Consider the following 27136-nt stretch of genomic DNA (forward strand, 5'->3'; position numbering starts at 1 on the left):
TTGCTAAATTTGTTTCCTTGTTAAGAAGAGGGTATTCAGTGATGAATCCTTGTTATGTGGGATCTGTAAAACACTAATATTAGTTTGGAAGTATTTTCTTTTATTGGGGGGTTGGAGAGTGAGGAGTGTGAGCAGTCCTGGGGCTTGAACTCAGCCTGCACGCTGTCTTTGACCTTCTTTTTGTTCAAGACTAGTGCTCTACAGACACTTGAGCCACAGTGCAACATCAGACATTTTCTGAGTAGTTTATTGGAGATAGGGGGTCTCACAGACTTTCCTTCCCCAGGTTGGCTTTGAACTGGATCGTTATGTTTCAACCTCCTCAGTAGCTATGATTGTAGGTGTGAGCATTGGGGCCTGCCTAGAAATATTTACTGTATTAGTCATTCTATCATTTTTCCTTTACAGTCACAAGTTGATGTTAATCCTAGTGTTTTGAAAAGCAATGCAGTGCCACTCAGAGGAAGAAAGGAGAAGAAGACATTCTAGGTATGTAAATAGATACATAACCTGTGAAACTCAGAAATAGAGAAGAGTTGAGAAGAGTGAAGCACTAGATAAGACCAATTTGAATGATTAAATTTTTCCAGAATTTCACAAATTGAAAGCAAAATAAAGCTCCACCAATCAATGAAAAGGATCCAACAGGGGTAAAAACAAATGAATATGAGAAAAATACTGGAAAAATAGGAGCCATGGAGAAAGAAAATGACATTGCCTAATCTGGAGAAGAAACGGTTTGAGGGGAACAATAGAAATTTCATGAAATGAAGAGTTATTTTATAGATGATAGGGTCCAGATGTTTCCCTGTCCCCTTAGCTAATACAGAATTATGTGACAACAGAAATTTTAGGTTAATTATTGTGACTGCACAGGCTGAGAAACCCTGAAATTGTTTATCAAGAGATTTGTATAGGAAGATTTATTCAACCATGCAAATTGACATGGGGCCAGGTACCCACAGGGCCTTATTAAAATTAACCTTCAAACAAGAAGCTGAGGTTGTGATGGCCCTGAGCAGTACAGATACATTCATATATGTAAGACATACAAATTTCTTTGAAAGGAATTATATATCTTTCTACTTGAGTTTATTCAGGATTGTTATTCTACCTTATCTATATCTGAGAACAGCCAGTTTCCTCAGGCGTGTTTTCTATGATTTTAGTGCTTTCAAGTAAATGCTTCTATGAACCCAGATATCTAGGAATGAATTCCAGTCAGGCATATCTAGGTAGATCCTGTTTAGACACAGGCACACAAACATGCACACACACACACACACACACACACACACACACACACACACACACACAATAAAACTACAGTACATTCAGAATAAAAAGATTTTAATCAAGAATACAACATTTCCAAGAGTTGTGGCTCAAGTTTGTAACCTTAGTTACTTGGTAAGCAGAGATGTGGGGATCATGGTTGAGTTAAAATGCCACGACCACCAAAGGGGGAAAATTACTGAAATGTATACAATAAACTCAAGATTGCCTAGTCTTATTGAAATTCAGATCCTTGGAAAAATTCTAATCCTCATTTTTCATGGCATGATCCCTGGACAAGAAAAAGAACATTCAAATATAACAAGATGGTTGCATAGCTACATCAGTTTGAATGGAAGGGTAGATTTTAATTTTTTATTTACCTTAGCTAAATGTTTTGTTCGGCAATGTTCTTAGAGATAATATTCCAAATCACCAAAAGACCTGTATATTCAGAATCAGATCATAAACACTGATTAGATCCAAAACAATATTTGAGGTTATCTTGACTCATATTTTAGAGTGAACCATCACAACTCATGAATGCCATTGATAACAACAAAAAAGGACTAAAATATTGCTACCTAAAAATACTAATAGACAAAACTACTGCTATTGTACAGCAGATAAAATTCAGAGAAGCAATTTATATGAGGATGTATATACACACTGGGCTTGAATTCGAGGACTTGCACTTTTGCTTTTTGCTGGTTAGAGATAAGTCTTGCTGGGTACTGGTGACTTATGCCTGTAATCCTAGCCAGTCAGGAGACTGAGATCTGAGGATCATGATTCAAAGCCAGCCTGGGCAGGAAAGTCCATGAGAGTCTTATTTCCAATTAACTACCAGAAAATCAGAAATGGTACTGTGGCTCAAGTGGTAGAGCACTTGTCTTCAGCTGAAGAGCTAAGGGACAGTGCCCAGACCCAGAGTCCAAGCCCCACATCTAACAATAACCAACAACAAAAGAGAGAGAGAGAGACAGAGAGAGACAGAGAGAGCAGAAAGAGAGAGAGAGAGAGAAGTCTCATGGATTTGTCCACAATTACCTGATATATGAAAGTCGCAAACTAAAATAATTAAAATACAAAACTCTCAATGCATTGAGTAAAAACTAATGATGGCAGAAAAAGAAGAAATGGATAGAAAAAGGATTTAAACAAAAAAGCAGTTCAAACAAATTGTAGACTGAGACCTTTGCAACAATGTCGAATTGTCAAACAAATATATTCCTGGAGTCCTACAGGAAGAAACATTGAAGCTGGAGGTAATAGATAAAACTGTCCTAAATTTTGTAGGGGACATAAATTGACAAATAAAGAAACCCTCAGAATTATGAACATAAAGCATTTGAAGAAACCACACCAGTATTTATCATAATGCACATGCTGAAATCAGAAGTAAGAAATTGTATTAACAATACCTAGAGAAAGTGGCATAATAGGTACAGGAGAATAATGATTCTAGATGATATTACATTTGTCAACAAAATTACTGGAGATCAGAAAACAGAATCATTTTCAAAACTGAAAGTTCTGTTCATCCATAATTAGCATCATGGGCAATGAATTTTAAGAATGAAAGTAAAATGAAGCACAAAAATGTAAAATTAATCCGGGCACTGGTGGCTCACACCTGTAATCCTAGCTACTCAGGAGGCTGAGATCTGAGGATCACGGTTCAAAGCCAGTCGGGGCAGGAAAGTCCTTGAGACTCTTATCTCCAATAAACCACTAGAACACCGGAAGTGGTGCTGTGGCTCAAGCGGTAGAGTGCTTGCCTTGAGCTGAAGAGCACAGGGACAGCTCTCTGGACCAGCATTCAAGCCCCACGACCGACCAAAATCAAAACAAAACAATAATATATATATATATTATATATAATTACATTAAGCCTTTAAGACTGTTCAAAAATGTTAAAATAAATTGTCTAAATAGATAAGACGATGTTAAGCAAAATGAACCCCAAGATAGGGACACAAGTGGTCTTTTCTTCCTTGCTATTGTTTCTAACATATTTATAAGGTACCATGTGATTTTTTGTTGTTGTTGTTGCTTTGTATGTCCCTCCCCTACGGTACAACCCCTCTTTTCACTGCATTTGATGTTGGTATAATTTGGGGAGGGAAAGGGAAAAAATTGTTTAAATAGGGATACAGATTGACCCATTGCAACAATGAGATACACAAGACACTATGTCGAAAAACGAACTTTACAATTTAGGCCAAGTGGAGTGGAGGAGTGTAGCTGAGGAGGTGGGAGGGAAGGAATGGTAGGGGAAAAACAAAGGAGGAGGCAACAATGCTGGATAAGAAATGCACTCATTACCTTGCTCATGTAACTGTAAACCCTCTGAACAGTATTTTCATGATAAAAAATTTAATTGAAAATAAATTGTCTAAATAAAGGAAAATAATGATAAATTTTAGCTTCTAGAAATAAACACATATGGAAATAGTACATGATTTTAAGAACAACGTAGTTAGGTGGAAAACATCTGTACATGGGTATACAAATGTTCCATTTGATAACATCTTATGGGCTTCTAAAATTTGTAAGTTTATTTAATGAAAAATTATGTTCTTTGGTGAAATTCTTAATTTTTATGACTGTATATTTATTTACATATGTGTATGTGTGTGTGTGTGTGTGTGTGTGTGTGTGGCTATTCTGGGGACTGAAAAGAGGGACTGTGTGCTGTCCTTGGGCTTTTATGTACAAGGATAACTTTTTATCACTTGAGCCACAGCTCCACTTTCTGTTTTTTGGTGGTTAATTGGAGATGAGAGTCTCACTCATTTTCCTGCCTGGGCTGGTTTTGAAACATGATCTTCAGATCTCAGCCTCCTGAGTAGCTAAGATCATATGCGTGAGCCACTGGTACCCTGCATATGTTGTAAATTTTACAACTATAACTTAAGTATCCATAGGAAATGAAATAGAAATCTGATACTTTCAGAACTTAAAATAGGTTTGACTTTTCTTCAGTATCAACTATATAAAACTGAAAGGCATTAAGCATACAGATTTTTCAAACAATGCTCTCATTTTTTCTGTCTCTCATCAAGACACACATGCATACTCACACACAAAGAGCAAACAGAAGATATAGCAAAAAAAAGAGCAAACTTTTAATTTGGACTGAAATGTTAAGAATATTAACTTAGGGCTAGGAAGGTGGCTCAGTGGTAGAGTGCTTGCCTTGCATGCCTGAAGCCCTGGGTTCGATTCCTCAGCACCACATAAGCAAAAAAAGAAAAAAGCCAGAAGTGGCGCTGTGGCTCAAGTGGTAGAGCACTAACTTTGAGCTGAAGAGCTGAGGGACAGCGCCCAGGCTCAGAATTCAGGCCCCACAACCGGACCAAAAAAAAAAAAAAAAGAATATTAACTTAATCAAATGGAGGGAGGGAGGGAGGGAGGGAGGGAGGAAGGAAGGAAGGAAGGAAGGAGGAAAGAAAGAAGGAGTGATGAGCAAGAAACAAGGAGAAACTAACTGTGGACATATTCTACATAATTACATAAAATATGTTTTGGTTTGATCAATAGTACTACAAAGTTAGGATGACCTAATTATACAAAAGCAAGACTATAACTAATAAAGTCTTCTGACTATAAGGAACATGTTTTAAATATAAAAGCAATAATGTTTGAATATAAATGACAGAATAAAATTAAAAGAGCATGAAAAATTGGAGTGGCTGTTTTTTAAAAATCAGATAAAATAGACTTTTAGGAAACAAACAAACAAAAAAACCCAAGACAGATGGACAAGACTTTTCACTACAATAAAAATATCACCTCAAAAATGAGGATGGAGGTGTGGTCAGGTTGGTAGAACACTAACTAATGAACAATAGCATTAGGCACTGAGTTTAAGTCTTGGACTCAGATTTTTTTTTTAAATGCATGAAACAAAATTTTATTTAATTGCATAATGAAATAAACTACACAATCATTAATGAAAAGATTTTAACACCTATTCAATGAGAAACGGACATCATTTTAAACATTTTGTTGACAGCTTTTAAGGAAGCTGCCCTGTTTTTCTACATACTACACAAATGTGTAGTCTATTTGTGTAAGATCATAAGAAAGTCCTGGTGAAAGCTGCTTCTGCTCCTAAGGAATTTCAAACTCCATATTCCCTGCACCTCAATGGTTAGAAATTGGGACCTCAGTTTGGTCCCTGTCTAACCACAATTGGGTATCCAGACCCTTCTTCTAGCCTTGCTCTCCTTCTTGCTTGAAAGGTAGGTTTTGATCTTCCCAGAAAGTTCAGCTGTATAAATTAGGGACCTTTGCATGTCCTTTTAGCCAGTATGGAATCAACAGCCTTGATAACCATACCAAATTCTAGGTAGGGTTTCATCTACCTCTCTACCTCTACCAAGAAAGCACAAGAACTCAGCTTTCAACATATACTCAAGCTCATTTAAACTATAAATTTCCTATTTTGGCCACCGATTCAATCAATATATTTTTTCAACTATATTACTTTATAAATTATAAACAAACAAAAGAATTAGAGCAAATATTTATAAAATGTTTATCAAATAGCAATGAATCCAAACTGTATAAAAGCACATTTTTTATAATAAACAAGAAAAATAATTAAACCTTTTCATAGTTAATGAGCAAAAGATTTATCAATAAATAAGAAATATATAAAGAGATATTCTGTTTTTAAAGAAATCAACATAGAAATAATAATACCATAACAATGTGATTACTAAACATGGACTAGCGACACTGTTAATGTTAAATATTTTTCACTGAACCAAGTACTGGAAAGGATAAAAAAAAAAGTGACTAGAATTTTGCTACACATTTTATTTGTTTATTTATTTATTTGTTTGTTGTCAGTCATGGGGCTTGAACTAGGAGCCTAGGCACTGTTCTTAAGCTCGGTCAATGAATGCTAGTGCCCTACCATTTGGGGACACAACACTACATCCAGTTTTTGGGTAGTTAACTGGAGATAAGTATCATGGACTTTTCTTCCCCAGCTAGCTTTGAACTGAGATATTAATATTTCACCCTTTTGAGTCACTAAAATTACAAGCGTGAACCATTAGCACCTATTTTTCCTCCACATTTGATGAGAATATTTATTGTATTCTTTAGTAAACAATTTGGCAGTATGGATTTTTAATTAATTAAATTATTTTTTATTATCGTTAAGTACTTGTGCCAAGGGGTTGCCATTGAACGAAGGTGTTAATGAATACCATGCATCTTGACCATTGTCAGCCCTTCCAAGATTCTCACCCATCCCTCCTCTTCCCCCTTTCCTTTGGCAGTTTTTAAAAAGTTAAATATGCACTCAACAGAGCATTCAACTATTCCATACTTCACTATTTTCTCAAGAGAAACAAATCCAAAAACATATGTCTGCAGGGACTCTCGCTTGAGTATTCATAGCAGCATCCTTGTAATTGTCTGAAACTGGAATTATACAACTGGTGAATGGATACTAGTATATCTATGGAGCAGAATGTTTTTTCTAACATAAGAAAGTATTTGTGCACATTAAGCACTGAATAATATAAAAATAATAAAATTGCAGGGAAGAAGCCAAACAGAAAAGTAAAATCAAATGCATATTTCCCCACTGTATAAATCGTTTGTAAGTGAAAATTAATTTGTAGTTACAGAAAGGATTTCATAGGTCAGAGAAGGGATAGAGTTTGAAGAAATTTGAAGAAATATAGTAGTTTCAGTAATAGTAGTTTCAGTTAGATAGGTAAAATCCAGAAAAAAAGCTTTACTTATTTATTAATCTTTTGATTTTCTGTTTAATATTCACCCTTTGTCCCACAATTTCTGTAAATCCCCTTTCTTTCCCCAAATCAGATAAACATATCGGAGACAAAGGGTATCAAAATAAAAAAAAAAATGACAACAGGATATTAACCAAAAAAAAGAAAGAAAAAAAGAAATAACTGAGAACAGTAAAATAAAAAACTCATTTTTTCCCAAACTAATGTATCATTAATATTCAGAGATGATTATGAATGTAGGTAAATTCATTCTTCATGACATTATCTGAATAGTCTTATGGATATTTATCTCTCTCCTTCTGTTACAATGCTCTCTATTCATCATTAAAGTTTTCCCTGAGTTCATATGCTGACCTATTAAATGCCAAAGCCCTCATTAATATGTACTTTCAAATAACATGGAAACAAAATTATGTGAGAGAATGAGAGTTCCTGGACAATTGGAGCTGCATTAGGATATACGGAATTCATGAAAGAAGAGATGTCACCAAAAGAAGGAAAGCACATTAGAAAATAGGGTGCTGTAATAAAGCGATCCAATTATGATAAGTTTCATCCCTTATCTAGTTTTCCAACTTGCACACTTTTAGCTAATTTTATCTTTCTAACACTATAATAAGCAAAATAGATTAAAATAGAAAAGGCTAAAAAGATTCTGAAACTTGTAAAGATTTATATATTTTAATGTACTTATCTAAAGCAGATTCATTTTAATGATTGTACTTTAATAGGCTCATGATAGATATATAAAAGATCAAAATAACCACTTGAGGCATAATATATATAAATATATTTATCAATTTAGATAGACCAATATAGATGGATGAGTTTATCCTTCATATCTATTGAATACTTTCAGTTTCAGTGTGTATTTAGTGACTAAGAGTAGAAACTGAAGGTAGGTTTTCAGATATTTGTTAATAGAATTTCCATGAAAAAAAATGCACACTTCTACAAAAGCTGTGTCATAAAACTGACACTGAAATATTTACATAGTGTCAACATGCATTTAAATGTATACTAATATTATAGTAATCTACAAGATACATTATTTAATGTATGCTATTATATTGAGAAAGTATTTATAAAGGTATATCTTTCACCAAATTCTACAACAAGAGAGCTCCTGAACTGAAGCAGAGACAATGAATTAATCTATGTTATTTCTGTATCCTTACTCTGTGCAAGGTGGAGTGCATTAGAATGGTTTGACTCCACTCACACTACTTTTTCCATGTAACAAGTGGCTTGTATTGAGATACAATGACCATGCTCTTTCCAAAGCCAACAAAGAATAGCATCCCATATTATGAATATTTAACAACACAGTGTCTATGACCCTTGTGGCAATGGCAGATAGAGAAAAATGCAGGAGTAAAGTCTCAGATGACATCGAAAGTCTGACAACTAACATTTACAACAATGTTAATGATTCACAGATTGCAGCTCTATACCATCAAGAGAGCCTCCAGTGATGCCATCACCTGCATGATTTATATGCTGTCTTCCCTAGAACTGAAGAAGAAAATAGAACTTGAGATTGTTTAAAAATTGAGGGACACAAAATTCAGCCAATCTCTTGTAATTGGTCAGTATTTATTTTAAAAAACTTTAAAAAATCATGCATTTTCTAAATTGACATTATGTACATTTACATTATCATTATATATTTATGACCTTAATATATTTTGCATTTTTCCCTATGTATATTAAACACGAATGCAATAGAAGCAGGGAAGATTTTGGTTTTTGCTTTTATTTTAGGAACTGTGGTACAGATTATAGCAGAAATCAACATTCTGTACTCTAGGAGGTCTGAAGGTCCATAACAATCTAATTTTATGAACTACTCTAGTGTCAAAATTTCTTGAATGTCATCTGTACCCCATTTCTTATTCCTAGCCATACTCAAGAGTAATTTTATAATCAGGAGTTAACCTTGTCTTAATTTTTTAGATTTTTGTGAAGGCACATTTTGGTGGTGCCTCTATGCCTTGGTTTTGCAAACATATTAAAAATCTTAGGTGCATTTGGGTGCTCCGTTGTTTGGTGAATAGATATTTAGAATTGCAATATCCTCCTGAAGGAGAGATCCCTTAATTAGTATGTAGCGACCTTCTTTATCTCTTCTCACTAATTTTAATTTGAAGCCAATTTTAGCTGATATTAGGATTGTAACTCCTGCCTGTTTTGGGGGGCCATTTTGCTTGGTAGATTTTATTTCAGATTTTCACTTTCAGAATATGTTTTTTAAATTTTTTATGGGCAAGGTGTGACTATTGAAGGCAGCAGATAGAAGGATCTTGCTTTTTAATCCAACTAGAGTCTGTCACTTAATTGAAAAGTTAAGTCCATTAATGTTGAGAGTTAGGACTGAGAGGTGTTTGGTAGTTCCTGCCATGTTATCCATCTTCTTAGAGGCTGCAACAACAGGGTTCTTCCTATGGTTCTTGGATTCTCAGTTTGGGTGTGGTTTCTTGGCCCTTATTATGGTATTGTTGGTTTTCTATGTTTAGGATATCTTTAAGTATCTTTTGTAGGGCTGTTTTGGTGGAGATGAATGTTTCAGTTTTTCTTTGCTATGGAAGGTTTTTATTTGACCTTCCTTTATGAAGGAGAGTTTAGCTGGGTACAGTATTCTTGGTTGATAGTTGTTTGTCTTTAGAGCATGGCATACATCATTCCAGGCTCTTCTTGCTTTAATTGTCTCTACTGAGAAATCTGAGGATATTCTAATTGTTTCCCTTTATAGGTGATTAATCTTTTCTCCTTGACACCTTTAAGGATCCTTACCTTGGTCTGAATTGATCCTGTGCAGATTATTATGTGAGGATGGGATTTCCTATTCTGGTCTGATCTATTTGGGGTTCTAAAAGCTTCTTATATCTGAATAGGCCTATCTAGGCATGTTTGGGAAGTTCTCTGCTAGGATCCTGTTAAGTAAATTTCCTAGATCATTAACTTCGGTCTCTAGGTGCTCCTCTATACCCATTATCCTCAGATTAGGCCTTCTGATGGTGTCTTCCAAATGTTGAATAGATCTATCAAGTTTTTGTAATCGATTGTTAAAATTATCAAAATTAAGTAAGAATTTTACTATCCTGGTTTATGTTTATTTCTCAATAATATGTCGATTTAAGAAATTAAAACTAAAATCATTAATCATGTAAGTTTCAACATAGTTGATGATTCTGGTTAATTGGCAAAATTCAGTCAATAATAAATGTAACTTGTCACTACATAGAAAACAATAATTAGATGTTTTTATAATTTGTGAAAATAAATTTCACAGCTCTTGTCTTAAAATTAAAATGATTCCAATCTTAAAAATAATCAAATTAGTTTAATTAGTATTTTTTAAATTTATGAATTTACTTATATTGTAGAGGTGGAGTACAGAAGTGTTACAGTTACATAAGGTAATAAGTACATTTTTTTAACAATATTACCTCTTCCTTCATTTTCTTCCAAGTTTTCCCTCCCTAGTTAGTATTTTACAAATGAAGGAAGTTGTGGTCAGAAAAGATGAAAATAGATGGAAAACCAAATGTAGCAATGTTGACACATTGTACATATTTTATATGATGCAGAGTATTTACAAATACATCATATAACATATGCTAGCTTCACAAAATAATTACATTATTAATGCTATCAAACTGCATGTTATATATACATTATTTCATTAGCTACTAACATATTTCTGCTACTGAAATGTAGAGCCAGTTCTTTATTTGTTATTTAATTTCACTAGCTATGCTTTAATAGGAATAAACATCATAGATTTCATATAAAATATATTATATTGTGTTAAAGCATTTTAAGCTTCCAATTATTCACTAAGGCTTTATCCGATATTTTGCTTTCTTGGTTAACTTTACAAATATTTTATGTTACCAGAAATTGAACTCCATTACACAGAACACAAATAGACTCTCTAAGTTTGTGCACAATTTGACCAAAAAACAGAGCAAAAATTTTATTTCTTTACTTTTTCATTTTTAAAATCTTCTATTATTTTTCTAATTGAGAAGACAATAACTTTTCTCTAAGTTTTGACTTTGTGAATTTTTAACATGCCAATAATTCTCTTTTGAATATTCTATGCATCAGAAACTTTCTACTACCATTCTAGTTATTTCTATTCAATCTGAACATACTTTGTTGTTGCTGTTTTTATAATCTATGCATTCTGTCCATTTGGCATGTTAGAAATTCACTGTTTCTTATATCACATATCTTCCTATTTCTTCTCTCTTTTAAATGAATAATAGAACAGCAAACTTTTCAATTTACTTGGAAGTCAAATATTCTAAGTTTGCATGGCTAACATTACCCAGTTGGATCTCAAACCAAATAGGATAATAGTATTTCTTGGTATCAAATACTCTTCTAAAGTTCATTTGCCTTTAATTTTTTATAGAATTTACTTCATAAATTCATAGAATCTAAAGCTACAATTAAAAAGCTGGTACTGATTCATATCATTATTAAAATTTCATTTTCTTTGTCCAGTAAGAGAATATGTCTAAATAAAAATCTTTCCTTCATTTGGTTGGGCAAGTGATAGTCCTGTCCAAGTTGCATTTGTAACTCTAACAACATTTCATGCTTAATTATTAATCCTTTTTATAGTTCTCTTTTTGCTCTATGACTGTCATGACTTCTTAAAAACAACAAATATTTATAAAAGTGATATCTATTTCTGTTCTGTTTTCTATTCCTAAAAATAACTTTTATTCATCAAAGATCAGTTCTAATGTTTTTTTGATTTCACATTACTTTCCATTTTGTTGTATTTTCCCATATATCTGGAGATTCTTAGATTTCATTCATATTTAAGATTTAAGAACTAGATAATTCATGTGGTGTTCCAGTATTAATTATAAATAGATAAATTCTACAAAATTCATCTTCTATAAGTTAGAATTAAAATTGGAAATAACAATAGAGTGAGTCTCTGTCTCTGATTTTTCTTTATAATAAATGATTGAGGAGCTGGTTTTCAGAATGAAGTCTCTATGTTGCAACTTGAAGAAGAGGAAACTGAATAAGGAAAACATTTTATAATATAAGTTTTCATTAGTAAAACGTTATAATAAAAGTTTTCATATAGCACATGATAATTTATGTTTACATATTCATGATTTACCTATATAACTAAAATTCTCTTCATTTTCTTGAGAGATGAGAGAATAATTATGTATCAGTTTTTCCACTCATATTGTTTTTCCCCTTAGGTTCATATTCCTCTTTTCAGCTCTATGGTTTATACTTCATCATATCTAAAAAATGTATACTTGACATATCTTTAGTGTTCTTAATGAAATGTGTATTTTTCAGTATGTTTTAGGTGATATCTTCCTCTTATATCTCCATTATAAGTGTTATAAGTGTAAATTTAAGCCTTTCCTCTACTTAAAATCACTTATCAATTCTCTTTTCTGTTTTAACTCATTCTATCTCTATATATTTCCATTTACTAATGTAAAGTAAGCATACTACTTCAGTACCTTGAACTAGGAGATTTTTAATACTGCTAAGTGATACATTTAAGTAATTTTTGAAATTATACATATTATCTTGTGAGTTTCCAAGTATAAAAAGAAAAATAATGTCCTCACCATGCTTTGGTGAAAACCTTTTCTTTTTCTTTTTTCTTTTTTTTTTTTTGTCTGGTCATGGGGCCTGAACTCTGGACCTAGGCACTCACCCTCAGCTCTTCACCTCAATGCTAGCGCTCTACCACTTGAGCCACAGTGCCACGTCCAACTTTTTTTTTTCTGCTTATGCGGTGCTGAGGAATCGAACCCAGGGCCTCATGCATGCAAGGCAAGCACTCTACCACTGAGCCACCTTCCCAGTTCTGGTGAAAATCTTTTCTTTCCTACTTTATCTCAAATCCTCTCTCTTTTACAATTGTTTAAGTCATAAATTTAATAACTTTTACATCTTTATGAGTACAATAAAATCTCTCATATTATTTTGTGTAATGATCAGAACTGAAAACCAAAAAGCAGTGTTCTGATTGTCTGTTGCAGAACTTGTTATTCAGGAGATCAAAAATATTTCAAACATTAACATGACATTGAGGATGATAAAATGTTTCTCAATTTTTTAAGCCCTATTTATTATTTTAATAAAAATGAAAGCTGATGTTGTAGAGAGATTGATCAGACATACCAATAATGTAAGTTCTCTATTATTCTTTGTTAAATAGTATTCCTGAAATCCAGATGCAAACACAACAAACTTTTTCCACATGCTTTTCTACTCAAAGACTCTGAATGAGGAGCATCAAACTTCTGTGTGGATTTACTACACTGTTTTTGCATTTCAAGTATATGATAGCTTTGATTACTCTATAAGCATAACTTCTATTCCTCATCACATACTTTTAATTCTAAACTTCGGGTTTGTGTGTGAGTCTATTTCACTCACCATGGTTTTGTGTCTATTTGGTGAGTGTTTGATCAGTATTTCCTGTAAATTTTTGACCATTTTCACATAAATGTTTCCTAGACACCAGAATAGAAATAATTGTTCTTTCTATTCCCCTCTACCGTGAGATATGTCCCTTATGTGTTTCCTATTTCATTCATTAAATCAACTTTGCCAAGTCATTCAGTCGAGGCACACATTCCTACTATTTTCCTGCCATTAAAGCTATCTACTTTGCCACAGGGTTTCTTTTACTCGTCTCTTCCTGTCCGATTCCTTTTTGGGTATGCAAATTAATCTCACAACATGTTTTGCCTATGTTACTACAATAACATTCCAACTGATCTTTCTAGCTTCAGTCGATGTCTTCTCTCAACATGTAGTTCATAATAGGCCATATTACCTTTATTCTCAAACATGCAAATGCTGACAAGTGTTCTCAGAAGGAAGTCTGACATTCTCACTGTTAGCACAAAAGGATTCATTAGATACTGTATGTTTCAACTTCATTCCTGCAATTGTCTCATTCACTGAATTTTCTAGTTAATTGATTTTTGTCCTTGAAGTGTGTCTCATCACACTGTCTGTCATAACCATACTCATCATTCAAGATTGAATCCAACTATTTCCCTTTCCTACCTTCTCTGTTGTATCTTCATTGATATTTGTCTGACTTTTTTTTTGGGAGGGGGGGTATCCGGTAGTGGGGCCTGAACTCTGGGCCTGGGTGCTGTCCCTCAGCTCTTCAGCTCAAGGCTAGTGCTCTACCATTTGAGCCACAGTGCCACTTCCAGCTTTTTTTCCTTTTTGCTTATGTGGTGCTGAGGAATCGAACCCAGGGCTTCATGCATGCCAAGCAAGTGCTCTACCACTGAGCCACCTTCCCAGCCCCTATTTATCTGACTTTTAAATTCCCCTTTTAACATCTTGTGTACAATGTGCTAATGCTGATGTAGGAATGATTTGTTTTTTCTAGGACATCTCATATTCTGAAAGCATTATTTTTCTTTATGAGTTAAGGAGAAATGGAGAGAGAATTTCATGTTACTTTTAGGTAGAGGCTAGGAATATTACTAAAAACTCGATTCAGCATAGTTATCTCCCTACCATAAATATCAGTGGTTCTGGGACTAAGCAAGCTTGTTCTACTGTATTACTTGGTATAGTTTTCTCAACTCTGATTATTTGTAACATTTAACACACTGAAAATATAATCTTTGATATATTTTGCTTTCTTTTTTTTGACTATGTAGCCCAATAATTTGAAAAGAAAATTGGCATTAAATTAATACTTGTTCAATTGAAATAAGAATCTCATTAACCCACTTGTAGGTTACAAACTCACTGGTCTTACCTTTCTATACATTCTTCACTTTCTCTAATAGTCATATAGTTCTGTAATATCTATATTGTGTCAAAGCAAACTTTATTTTTCTTTAAGTGATTTTTCAAAGGATTAGCCATTCAACAAAGTAGCTTATGAAAACAATGCATCAGGATCTTTTCTGTTTAACAACATTAAAGCTTGAAATCAAGGCTTTATGATTGCTAGGCTGTCACTCTATACTAGTCATTGGTTATTTTTGGAGCAGAATACTGCATTTTCCTAGTCATGTCTGGATGACTTGCTTTCTGCCATAATTGTGATAGCTAGTGCATGACACCATGTCATATTCTTGTGAGATTTGAGTCTTATTTTTTTTTTTGGTCTGGAAACGTGATGTTTCTGATCTCAGACTCCTGAATGGCCGGGATAACTGAAATGCCTTACCACAGGCTGATGTTGGTTGAGGTAGGGTCTTGTGGGTATTTTCCCTGGGGTGGGTGGCCTCAAAACGCTATTCTGTTGGCCTCTGTCTGCCTAGTAACTAGGATTGCTATTCAGCTGGCTTAGGCTTCTGTAGTTCTTAAAGTATTGCATTTGGTTTTATTCATTTCTCAATTAAGTCGGACACTATATCCTTACTTTTTTGGAGTTTTTGGTGGTAGTAGGGCTTGAACTCAGGGCCTGAGCACTGTCTCTGAGCTTTTTTGCTCAAGGCTAGTGCTCTACCACTTTAAGCCAGACTATTACTTTCAGTTTTCTGGTAGTTAATTAGATATAAGAGTCACTCAGACTTTGCTGCTCCAGCTGGCTTCAAACCTCAATCCTCAGATCTCAGCCCCCTGAGTAGGTAGGATTACAGTCATGCCACAAGCGCCCTGATCCTTACATTTTTTTTAAAGAAAAGGAACAATGTACCTTCATCCCTGTAACTCTATAATCTAGGACAGTGTCTAAGTGATACTTCAGGTGATATAATTGAATGAACGTATTGTACAAGATAATTTCAAGCCAGGCATGGTGGCAAATCCTTAAAATTACAGCATTTGGTAAGTTGAGGTAGGACCACCTCAATTATTAATTTAGCGTCAAAATGTAGTACCATGCTTTTACAGTCTAGAAAGTAATCAAAAATAAATAAATCAAAATGAAAATAATTTAAAAGATGAGTGTTTTGCGAAGGTTTACATAAATGTTTCCCCAAGGAAAAATGTGGAAAATGGGAACCTTTCCATTAGGTTATTGGGATGTAATGGAAAAAGGGGTGAAAGTCAAAATCAAGTTGCATTGTATTCATAAACTGATAAATGCAAAAAAGTCAATCCATACCCTAAAAATTCAAGGAAAGTGAGGGAAAGGGTAGTTTGAGAGAGGTGTGTGAGAATGTTGAAAAGAATAATGTTGATGAAGTCATACTGTATTCATAAACTGCTTTGTCGAATGGAAACTCCTTTGTACAACTACTTTAAGAAAATAAAATATTCAAAAGCAAAAGAAAACCACAAAATTGCATTCTTTAAGTTGATATTAGTATCCAATTCCTTTCCTCTTCCTCTCTCCTTCCCTACCATGCTTTGAGCAATCTACACAAACATGGTTCTTATTGGCATGTATTTTCTCACTTCAGGGCCAAAAGCAGATCAATTATGGACTAGAAGTTTTATAAATGTAAGCCAGAATAAAGCTTTTCCCTTTAGAAATTATCTTTAATATTTGTTACAGTAATGGATAAATTATTAGCATACGAATTCATTTATATTGCACCTAGAAACTTCTATAAAGAAGTTATAAACTTAGATGGCTTTTAGCTGATGCTTATATTGTATAGCCTCGAGAAATAGCATAAATGACATCAAGACCAAACTAGGTATTTCCAATCATTGATTATAGTAGTTAGGTTCCTTTGTCAGCATTCCTATGAAGGAAGTGTTTTCTTCAGTGTATCTCAGAGTCTAGTCACCTGTATCAGAATCACTGGAGGGCCTTATGTAAAACAAACAAACAGTTTAAGTCTTTAGAGGCAGACTCCCAATTATCATTTGTATAAGCAAGCAAGCATGCGTGTGTGTGTGTGTGTGTGTGTGTGTGTGTGTGTGTGTGTGTGTGTGTGTGTGTGTGTGTGTGTGCTGGTCTTGTTCCTTGAATCAGAGTTTGAGTATGATTGTGATTAAGGATAATGCTTTATCACCTGAGCCACAGCTCTACTTCTGGCTTTTTCATGATTAACTGGAGAGAATAGTCCCATTGAGTTTCCTGCTCAGGCTGGCTTCAAACCAGGATCCTCAGATCTCAGCCTCCTCAGTAACTAAGATTATAAGTATGAGCCACTGTCACCCAGCCATTTGAGTGATTATTAAACACAGAAATATAAGAGCCATCTTTCTTGGTTTTTTTTCCTGGAAAATATTCTATTCATCTTCATAACAGTTATTTCAGTTTCATAATAGTATGGATGATAAAAATAACTAAGATGTTTTCCTTACATAGAAAATATTCCATGAAATGTATTATGTCTATATAATTATCATTTGCTACTTACAACAAATTTACCAGAGATCAGTTATGTCTAGTGAGAAGACATGAGATTCCATTTGTAGAAAATTATATGCCTAATGTCATATATATATACAAAATTCTCTATCCTGATTTAAAACTTGTTATTTAAAAATGATAATTTTATGCTTCTATATTATTTGAAAAATCAATGTTTATTTATTTATTTTACCCCCAAATATTCTCCAGATTTGGAATTCCTGTTTAACTTCAGACAGCTCAACTATATTTTAATTGGCTTCCTTGTTTGTGAACCAAAAGATTAATGTATATGCCAAAGGATATATTCCGTCTGAAATCAAGGTTGAATGTCTGATGTTTCAATTTCCTTAATTGATGACGGTTTTCAAAGTGTATTCCTTTCGACATATGATAGAATCACTAGGAAATATAGATTTAGGACTGCTGTGAAAAGTTCAGCTAAATTGCCTATCAGAGTTCAGCAGTTTGAAGAAAACCTCAAAAAGGAAAACCTTTTAAAATTTACTACTGGGGTAACATGAGCCAGCCAAGCTGTTATCACCTGATAATGCATTTCTAGGTGAGCTAAGTTTGCCAAGGACTGTGGTATCCTGGGGTGATGATGGCTTCTTAGCTGTGCAGCCCACTGGGCAGCCTTGAGAGAAAATGTCTTAGGTCGTATAGAGAACAACACAAATAATGTGCTCTGTTCCTCAGAAAAGCAGGAGACATACAACCTTTGTCAGTGTCATTTAAGAAATCACTCTCCCCTTAGCGAAATACTTCCCACATAGATTCTATCATTACTTAAAAGCGTAGGAGCTACCTTTCTGACAAATACCTGGCCCTGACATATACCACATGAGCCTCCTGGTTTTAGGGGAGGGAACCAAGAGCAGACCCCAATAAGGTCACCTTCTGTCCCTGCCACCTGTTTATTGACTTGGAAACATGAGCTTGTTTGTCTTTATCACTGCCCAAACTGATCTTCATCTAGTATTTTTCTTGGCTGTCTCATTCTGCTATCTCCTGGCTGTGTGGTGTATGGCTGTAACTGGAATTCCGATGGCTCTCATTTTACGTCCAAACAGTGCTAGTTTCCCCTTACCATATGGTCATCCTGATGTTACCATTTGCCTCAATCATCCTTTTTGTAGCTGCTTGAACATCTTAATTGATCTCATGAGCTGTGTTAGGGATTTATAACAGACATCAGTATAATTCACACATACACATGGACTCAGTCTTTTTTCTGATTGGATGTGTGTTACATATACATAGATACTTACATTTCTCTAAAACCTAGCTTTCACCTTAGTGATAACATGAATTAGCTTTCAAGGACTATAGCTCATCAGAGAAAACTATTACCTGTATTCTTCTGTGAAATACAAGGTTTCCCATCTCCCTGGAGTGTTTGTACATTAGAATAAATTTAAGCACTTTTCTCCTGTTTAAACGAAGTGGTAGATATACTCAGTTTTGAAAGCTTTCTGGATTAGAGTGTGTTTTTTTTTTTTTATTTTACTAGGCAATCACTCTGTTTTCCTTATTTTCTCCCCCATTCATTTCTACTGTCAGACACTTAAAAAACCATTAAACATTATGTATTTATATTTTAACCCCTAAGATGCACTAAGATACAAGAGATAATTCCACATTCATCAGTGATTTTGCTTGTTTCTAAAGGCTGCAACAAAATATATTCTCAAAGGAAGATTTTTATAGTTATGTAAACTCACCCTGGAACACATCCCTAACAAACCCACTCAAGTGAAAGCTAACACTATAGAAAGAAATAATAGGCTATGAAATTTCCTACGTAGTACATTTTAGGCACTAAAAAGGGAATATGTAACTAAGTCACTCTTTCCAGAGGAAGATAATTGACTAATTGAGTCATTTTCAGTGTTTGAAAATTAGATCTTTGATAGCTCATCTTTGATAGGTCTTCTTTGTTCCTCTTAATTTTCTATACTACTTTAAATCAGTACTACCTTTAATCTTTGACTGCCCTTCTCTGTACCTCTTAATTTTCTGTTATTTTAAATCAGGATTACCTTTGTGTGTTTTCAAATTTCCTCTATTTTATCTGCTGAGTATAAAATATACCTTATGTGTTATATAGGTTAATCCATACTAGAAAACTGATTTAAAATTGTGAAACAAAAGTATCCGTCTTTAGGCTGAATTTTGACATTTTAGAATTGATTCGTTTTTTTTGTGGGCCCATTGGATGATCTGGTTTCTTAAAATGATATGCCTCAAGTGTTATCTCTTGTGTCTAGTGTATCAGGCAGATTTTTTTGACTCTGCCTAGGGAAGGCCTGCTGGGCCTTTTAAAATCTGAAGTCAGGTCTTTCCAAGAAGAGAAAAAAAAAGAACACTGAATGTCTTAAATAAATAATACCAAAATGGCTCTGAGGCGATATGAACCCAGGGTTTTTGCTTGCATTTTGTTAGTCCATTGGGGAATTTCAGTGAATAGATTAGTCTCCATAGGCAGTATAGTCCATAGAAGCTATGTGCAACACCAAGGAAACTTCACTCCAAAAATCAAGGGACTTCAAAATCACACCCTTTGGTTGCTTACCTTTGTGATTTAACATTTCATTTAAGTGCCTTAACTTGACTAATGAGGACAAGCACACATCTGAGCATTTACTTAACTCCATGGATTTATTTTGTGTATTATGCTCATAACTTATTAATTTCCTAAAATCAGAACATTTGTATACATGTTCATTTCTTGTATGTATGGCATATTATGGGGTGAATGACAGTTACCAATGACCAGCAGGTTTATACCCATGATGTGATTTCCACATAAGGAAACAGAGGAAGTCTTTTATCTTTGGAGAACAGAATTGCTGTGGTAGGAGCACACAAATTCTGTTACTTGCTCTGGATTTACTAGGGAGGTATTTAACCCTCAATTTCTTTAAAACAGAGCTTACATCAATGGGTGGATGTTTATACAAAACTCAGTGATAGGCAAAGAGGGCTTTTCCCAGGTATCAGTTTCCTTCTCTATCAGTGTACCTAGCAATGATTAATTTTTCCCTATATCAATATTTTTTCCACAGAGAGATTATAGAATATGAATGAGTCTAGGAATAATGCTATCAATATAGACATACTTCCTTGTAAAATAGAAACAATTGAATTGATGATTATTCAATTGGGTAAATGTACTAAAACGTGACTTATAAATAGAGGTAAAAGCTTGAATGTGAAACTCAGAAATTCATTGGAAGGATGCCAAAGGTAATGGATTAAAATACTCATTAAAATATTCACACAAAGATAAAAATAGAGAAAATAAACACAGCAATTGGTGCAGATAGAGTTTCATCCTAAATTTAAGGTATGATCAAAAATATTTGGAGACTACAAAGAGATTCATGAATGGATCATCTGTCATTCCTTAAGGGTTCAGTTAGAGATTCAAATTTGGAACTCTTCCAAATGATGAGCATGATTGAAAGATTGGATTGATGAGGAATAAATAAATAATAAAACAAAATAATAAAAAATATTGTTAAAGAATTTAAAACTAGGAAATAAATACAACAAAGATAATCTTACGAATCAGGGTAGAAACTGGACTGGCAATGTCTTCAAGGTGACTCAAAAGGCCTGTTGATAACAAGGACAAAAGATGGAGAAAGTAGCATAACTGAAGGGGGTAATCTTCAAAGGAACTCAAGATTAAGTAAGCACAAAAAATGAAGCACTGGAGAGCAGCAGGAGTCATTCCCACAGAGGTGATAATTGAAGCCGGAAATAGATGTGATTGCCAATGGCTAATATAGGGAAGTGGACTTCAAGGATGAATCCTTGAAGCCAATGTAGATGACAGAAGTAGAATTGTTTTTATTTTATAAAGTGGATCACATTGAGTACTGCATCTAACAGTATATGATTGGTCCTTGTGTGGAATTATGATATATATATATGTATATATATACCATCTATATATATATAAATGTTGTTAAATCAGATGTCTACTTGCCTAACATCCTTATGATAGATACCTGTTACACAATAATATTCTACAATAGTTTCTTAAATAGTATCAGAGTAGTTACTATCTTCTTACAGTTTGCAGAGACATTATGTTTACCTTTTATTGAAAGCACTGTTGTTCTGAGATTCATTATCATTATTTAGTTAAAAATCAGGAAATCTATTAGAAAAGATACTATGACAGTTTAGGAGTCAGTGGTAGAACTAGGTAAGAAAAGTTTTGAAGATGAGGTAAAAATGTTTTCCCCTTAGCTATACAAATCATATATATATATATATATATATATATATATATGTTTAATTCAATTTTATTGTGAAAATACTGTACAAAAGGGTTATAGTTACATGAGCAAGGTAATGAGTACATTTCTTATCCAGCATTGTCGCCTCCTCCTTTGTTTTTCCCCTACCATCACTTCCCTCCCACCTCCTCAGCCCCACTCCCCACCCCTCCACCCCACCACTTCCCCACCCCTGCCTAAATTGTAAAGTTCGTTTTTCAACATAGCGTCTTGTACATCTCATTGTTGCAATGGGTCTACTTGTATCCCTATTTAAACAATTTGTTTCTTCCCTTCCCCTCCCCAAATTATACCAACATCAAATACAGTGAAAACGGGTTATACTATGCGGAAGGGACATACAAAGAAAGAAAAAATCACATGGTACCTTATAAATATCTTAGAAACAATAGCAAGGAAGAAAAAAACCACTTGTGTCTCTATCCTGGGGTTCATTTTGCTTCACATCATCTTATCTGACCTTTTCTGCTTGTCCCAGACATATATTTTTAAATTGATATCTCGTCCATTGAATTTATTTTTAGTTCAATGATTATTGTATTTGCTTGCCTTCATCATTAGAAAGTAAATGTATTGCATAAGTCATGATTCAGCAATAGGCCAATGTTCTTAATACAACAGCTGAGATATCCCGAGTTTAGCATTTTTTGTGCAATTTTTTTCTGATCAGATAAAAGCTGAATTATGAGTTTGTTTAGAAACATTTTCCAGGAGAAGGATCAGAATTTTCAAAATAAATCTCAGAAATCAAGATTTTTTTTTCTTATAGAGAGTTTCTACACATTTCAACCCTTTTTCAAATATGTTGCGTTCAAATGATAACAATGAGTTTCTTGGAAGACATCATGTTTTATGGCTTATCTTCATTTCTTACAGCTAAAATACAGTTCGTGAATTTTTATTATTATACAACAAGCATAACTAGAATATTTCAAAAAGTAAAAGAAATGTTAGTAACAATCATCCATGTATGTAAGTCACACTAATTATATCTCCTCTAGTTATGTAGAAACTAAAGCACAGAGTTTATTTTAAAAAAGTCATAGCCAATGCAATGAGCATGCTCATTTCATATTTTTAGCAGTCTACAAAATTCATATGTAAATTATTTAAATGGATTTATTTTTCTCTATAGTAGTTTAATCTTTAGAACTGTTAGTAATAGAAGTTTAATCCTAGAATGGAACCACTTCTAGCTTAGAATTGTGTCAGTCCATATTCAGCTGAGCATTCTTTATCTTTATCATTTCCCTTAAGGAAGACAGAGATGCCACCTGGAGGTGAGTGAGAAAGGATACTTGGTGAATGTCCCTTCTCCTACATTGCTTTCTCTGAAATAGAGACTGCAGTTGCTAAATTAACATCAATTCCTCTAAATCCAACCATTTTAGAGCAGCCCCAGGTCACTCAAAGGTTTTCTACTTTAACTCTGAGAACTACAATAGGGATCTTACTCATTCTGAATTCTTCTCTTCATTTCCAGGGACTCAGAGACTGTGTTTTGTCCACATCATACAGAAGTACACTTGATCTTATGAGGCTGCCCTCTGAGGTTTCAGACTAAGGGACCTTCCCTATGTTTGTGCCTATAATGAGGCATAAAACTTCCGAGGATTTAATATGGGAAAGCAGCCTACGCTTGCTTCTTTGGAATTCTCTAAATCCATCTGGGGTCCTGGCATGTATCTCTACAGCTTGTCCCAGAAGAATGAGGGGTTGTACACCTTCTCAGATATGCCAGTCCTTTTATTCCGACTTACACCCTCACCAACTGTTCTTCTCTTACCATCTGGTCAAAGTTTTATCCCCTTCTACAGTGCCAAAAAGTATTCCCCTATATCCTTATTCTTTACATATTCTGCTCTTCCTCTGTAGTTTGTGGCTTAAAGTCTAGTTATTAATTTGTTAAGGCAAAACTAAAACTTGATTGCATGATCAAATGATACAATTCCTGTTTAGTAATAGCTAGGACTTGAGTTCAGAGCATAGCACAGGAAAAAAGCAAAACAAAACAAAACAACTCTTGAGAATTATAAAAAAAAAAAGTGAGTAAAACTCACAAAGAAATGAGTGAAAAAAAGAACTGAGTGAAGTATAATTTATGTCACAAAAAAGTGCAATTCAGTATTCTCTGTGAGAGAAAAATGTTTACAAATTAACATAACAAGAATTTGAAATGTTGTCCTGTGATCTTATGCCTTGTAATTTATAAGACAAGAAGGTTGAGTCCTGCAAGTTCTGGGGGTACAAAAGTATAATAAAGAGTCACTGAGAAGTTCAAATGACTGCAAGAATTTTCTGATCTTCTCTACAACCGGAAACAGCAGAGAAGAAACAAATGACAGTATTTTTCTCCTAAGGTTTACACTATGTTATGAACTATAATATGTTTTAACAGAGCTCAGTGCAAATAGAAAGTTATTTATATTTGGAACTGGTTGTTGTTTCTTACTGATTTTTCAATAATTGTTAAATTCACTGTATAACATGTATAAGACTAAACCACATGATGTAGAAATTGAATAGCCATATTCCTTCTCCTTAAATTTTCTACAACTGTATTGAAACAGGTTGCGAAATAAACAATTATATAGAGTTCTTTTGAGATGACTTTAGCATTTCCAATAGGAAGGTCTCCATTATTGCCTTTGGGAGGCCAGTCAACTTGAATTTCCATAAACTGTCTGAAAGTTTTGTTTTTCCTTTGTAAGTACATTCATTGTGTAACAGGCTGTAAAAACGTAAGTATTTTAATCTTATGTTCAATGGTAGCAATCCCCAGATAGATATTAATACTAAAAACAATAATTAAGGAAAATAAATCCAAACAGGAAAAAAACTGCGAAGAAAAAAATAACAAATATTGGGATCTTATTTTATAATACTTAGATTCTTCTGCCATTTGAGAGCATAAAAGAATCATCTCCACACATAGAGAATTGAATAATTTTAATTGAACATAGTGTGATTTCTAGAAAGAATGTCCAGTGGTATTAGATGTCATAGAGGACTGAGTGATCTCTAAATCAACAAAAGTAGCTGTTGACCACATGAGAGTGATGTGGGATTTTCCCAGATCCCAGAGTTTACTGGGGGAAAGATGTATGCGAATTTCAGGGAAGTGAATATGAGCCACACAGAGAAAGTAGTGGAATACATTGCCAGAATTGCTGAAGAATGCCACAGAAGTCCAGAGGCAGACTGTATGTAAAACATCATGAGCATCATGAACTTTGTGAACAGTGGGATGAGAAATTCATCTATATGTCATTAAGGAAGTCCTCCACTCTCATATCATGCAGTGCAGAGATAACAAAGCTAGTGTACACAAGTATCCATCACCAGCCAAATAATCTATCCAGCTTCATACCTTTATGTTGTTCCTGGTACTTTCTAAAACCCAGGGTGTCTGACATAACAGCTAGGATTCTGGATGGAAGGGAAAAAGAAGAGAGAGAAACAACAGCACCTTTCCAACCTCACTATATTTTCTGTAATAATTCCATTTCAAAGGGATTTAAGCCTGTTTATAGATGATGGGTGTGTAAAAAAATGTGAGTATCAGTTTATCTAGAGGAAGAGTGGCCAAGTCCCAAATACTATAGTTTAAAGCCACAGTGGAAAAAATAGAAAAAAGGAAGTAAATGGTACAATTTGATTGTATTAGAAATGAGTTTACAGAATATAATTTGTGATATTTGCAAGGATTTATTTTTGATAAAGCTTTAACAATTTATGTGTTGAGCAATATATAACCTTGAACTTGACATCTAAAAATTCTTAGCCACAATTTCAACTGCTACGGAAAAGTTCCAATTAAAACTAAATGAGAAACATTACTAGAATATTTTTTAGGCTTTTTTTGCTTCAAGTACTTTAAATCAGTTTACAATCATCTTCTTCCAAATAACTTTATATATGTTTAGCCCTTTGAGTTATTTGATAGAATGTTCAAACTAAAAGACATTTTAGTTAGTCCATGATTTTAGCAGAGAATTGCTGTTACCTGCAAACTCAGACACAATTTTCACATCCACAAAGCCTCCAGGTGGCTCCCTTTTATTCTAAGTGTAGATCCCCTGAGAATAATATTGCGTCTTTCTCCTATAGTTATCATTGCGCACTCTTAAATTTGTAATTTTCTCTCTAAAGTGTGTCTATCAACAGGTGAATTCAATATCCTGCTCCTGAAAAAAAAAAAGACATGACTACATGGAAGAACACACATTTCTGCCCGTTCATGTAAACAAAAGTACAAAAATTATGGACAACTCATACACAAACGTGTACACAAGCAAGCATAATTTGTATGTATGTATGTGGTAAGAGCATTTTAAGCCATGGTGAAGAATGTAATTTATGACTGACTTATTTTGAAAGTCTAATACAAAAATCAATGTCAGAGGAAATTTTAGTTTCCAAAGTTGAACTAATATTTGGACATTATTAGTTGTGTGATTATAGTAAGCTTAATTCTTTTTCTGAACACTAATTCTTATTCAGGAAAGTTGACATAATTAACATTCTCCAATTCAAAATGTGTACTTATTAAAGGCACTGAAAGTAGGAAAGTACATAGTGTTGTCTTGTAATAAATGGTAGCACTGTTTCCTTTGTTGTTGTTTTGTTGTTTGCTTTCCTTGTTTTTCTTTCTCTTTCTTTCTTTCTCTCTCTCTCTTTCTTTCTTGATTTTTTTTTTACTTTTCTTGGACTACTAGAATATGAAGAAGCAAATGAAATACATAAGTACAAAATGGAATTGTAAATTGTTACTATTCCCAGCCCCAATCTTCTGTGTGTGTATGTGTGTAGAATTAGTTCATCACAGAAAAAAATGAGATTTAACATCATCCCCTGACATTACTTACCAATTCTTATGGCAATCAAAAGAATTGAGTCTTTGTTTCCTTATTTTTAGGATGGCTATATAATGAGTTGTTGGATGAATTAAAGACAATCATGTATGCAAAATGGACAACATGAAGTCGAACTTCATTTAATTAAAAATGTCCTTTTAAAAAAAATCATATAGCTCTGCTGGGTGCTGGTAAGTCACACCTGTAATCCTAGCTACTCAGGAGGCTGAAATCTGAGGATTGGTTCAAAGCCAGCCTAGGCAGAAAAGACCATCAGACTTTTATTTCCAATAAACTACCAGAAAACCAGAAGTGGTGCTGTGGCTCAAGTGGTAGAGTGCTAGCTGTGAGCTGAAGAGCTGAGGGACAGCACCCAGGCCCAGAGGTCAAGCCCCATGACTGACAAAAAGAGAAAAAAAATCACATAGCTCATAAAAATCCTCTGCAGTGCTACATGAGGATGAGAATGAGGATGTTTTAGCTAGTTACACTAGATCTTCAGTAACTTCTTAAGCCAATGGCATTGTTCTCACTCCAAGGCAAGGGGTATTATGTAATGTTATTAAATGGAACATTTCCCTTTGGAAAAATAACTTCTGTTTTTTTATCAAACAT

At 33.9% G+C, this 27136-nt stretch overlaps 1 long non-coding RNA gene across 1 annotated transcript; it reads left to right on the plus strand.

The window, feature by feature from the left end:
* The first annotated feature begins 420 nt into the window (after nucleotides 1-420).
* LOC138838073 (uncharacterized) lies at nucleotides 421-25926 on the plus strand. Its single transcript, XR_011375558.1, has 2 exons — nucleotides 421-489; nucleotides 25833-25926. It is a non-coding gene; the product is annotated as an uncharacterized lncRNA (long non-coding RNA).
* The last annotated feature ends 1210 nt before the right edge of the window (nucleotides 25927-27136 follow it).

The sequence above is a fragment of the Dipodomys merriami genome, unplaced genomic scaffold (assembly GCF_024711535.1).
Source record: "Dipodomys merriami isolate MVZ:Mamm:240054 unplaced genomic scaffold, mDipMer1.0.p SCAF_1, whole genome shotgun sequence".
Lineage (NCBI taxonomy): Eukaryota > Metazoa > Chordata > Mammalia > Rodentia > Heteromyidae > Dipodomys > Dipodomys merriami.